This window comes from Cryptomeria japonica, unplaced genomic scaffold (assembly GCF_030272615.1).
Source record: "Cryptomeria japonica unplaced genomic scaffold, Sugi_1.0 HiC_scaffold_1321, whole genome shotgun sequence".
In the NCBI taxonomy this organism is placed as follows: domain Eukaryota; kingdom Viridiplantae; phylum Streptophyta; class Pinopsida; order Cupressales; family Cupressaceae; genus Cryptomeria; species Cryptomeria japonica.
Window position 1 is genome coordinate 27582 of NW_026729821.1, and position 1790 is coordinate 29371.

Sequence of the window (1790 nt, forward strand, 5' to 3'; positions counted from 1 at the left end):
CGAAACTTGTGTTTTGGTGCTTGATCCCTATTTTGGGTGCCCACCTTGCACCAAGTGCGCACCCGGGGCAAACCGAGCGCCTTGGTGCACCGGGGCAAGATCGAGCGTGCACCCGAGGCGCCCCGAACATGCACCAAGGTGCACTCGGCCCACATGTGAGCGCAGGTCGTTGCGCCCGAGGTGGTGTGTGGGCACCGCGTTGCAGACGGGACACTGCACGCACACGACGCCCCCTACAGGTGCACGCACGTAGGCCGGGCCGGGTGCACACCCGACGCCCTAGCAAGGTGCGCGCACCCGGGCAGGGCTCACACTTGGCGAACGGGGCGCACTTCGCGAGGGAGGGTGTGCACCTCGACGGGGGTGGGTGGCCGGGGTGGATTCGCACGTGGGTCGCGGTTTGCTAAGTACACACTGCGACAAGCTCATAACGGGTGCGATCATACCAGCGTTAGTGCACCGGATCCCATCAGAACTCCGCAGTTAAGCGCGCTTGGGCCGGAGTAGTACTGGGATGGGTGACCTCCCGGGAAGTCCCGGTGTTGCACCCTTTTTTAGTTTTTCGCCGGGCATCGCAATGCTATTTGAATAAACCTTTTGCCCGTTTGCGTTCTCGTCGGGGCCGGGCCGGGCCGGGGTGCGCTGCCCGCACTACCGCGCGCGCGGGGGCGACACCGAGCGCGCACCCGAGGCGCCCCGAGCACACAGGCCACGGTGCAACCCGGGCGTTGTGCGCGCACCCCGGTGCGCCCGAGGTGCTGCGCGCGCGCACCCAGGTGAAATCGGTGTGCACCTCGGCCAGTGCGCGCTCGGTCGAGTCGCGCACGTTGGCCAAGGTGCACGGTGATGTTTCTTACTCTAAGGTTCCGCACCAGACGCCCGGGACAGGTGAGCGAAGCTGGGCGGGGCCGGGTGCGCGGCCGGGGCAGGTGCACGCAGCTGGAGAGAGCTTTGGAGCACACTTCGGAGCGCACCAATGATGCGCTCCATTCAAAAGTTTCCTGAAAAGGCAAAAAAAGTTGAGATTATAGAATTTCCCACTTGAGAGATTGTAAAAAAAAAAAATTTAAAATGAAGGAAACGCGGGTGCCAAGGTGTGCGCAGCCCAGCCAAGGTGTGCGCACCAAGGCGCCCACCCTGGCGAAGGTGCACGCAAGGTGCGCACCCGAGGCAAACCGGACAATTAACCCAACTTTCGACTTCGCGCGCACCTTGGAGCGCACTTCGGAGCGCTCCTTGGTGCGCACCAATCTTGGGCACCTCGGAGTGCACCATGGCGCCCACCAAGGTGCGCACCCGGGGCAAACCGAGCTCCGACTTCGTGCGCACCTTGGAGCGCACGAAAGGTGCGCACCATGGCGCCCACCAAGGTGCGCAGCCCAGCCAAGGCGTGCGCATCAAGGTGCGCACCCTGGCGAAGGTGCGCACCCGGGGCAAACCGAGCTCCGACTTCGTGCGCACCTTGGAGCGCACAAAAGGTGCGCAACCCAGCCAAGGTGTGCGCACCCCGGTCAAACCGAGCTCCGAATCGTGCGCACCAGAGGTGCACGCCATCGTGCGCACCTTGGAGCACACTTCGGAGCCCTCCTTGGTGCGCGCCGATGTTGCGCACCTCGGAGCGCACCCGGGGAAAACAATGCAATTAACCCGACTTTCGACTTCGTGGGCACCTCGGAGCGCTCTCGGGTTCGCACCTCGGAGCACACCGAGGTGCGCACCTTTGATGCGCTGCCTTCACCAATTTCCAGAAAAGGCAAGAAAACATTGAGAAGGTGTGCGCACCGAGGTGC

General features: G+C 63.6%; 1 non-coding gene across 1 annotated transcript; it reads left to right on the forward strand.

Annotated features, from left to right (window-relative positions):
- Positions 1 to 432: 432 nt before the first annotated feature.
- LOC131873254 (5S ribosomal RNA) lies at positions 433 to 551 on the forward strand. Its single transcript, XR_009371246.1, has one exon. It is a non-coding gene; the product is annotated as a 5S ribosomal RNA (ribosomal RNA).
- Positions 552 to 1790: the final 1239 nt, after the last annotated feature.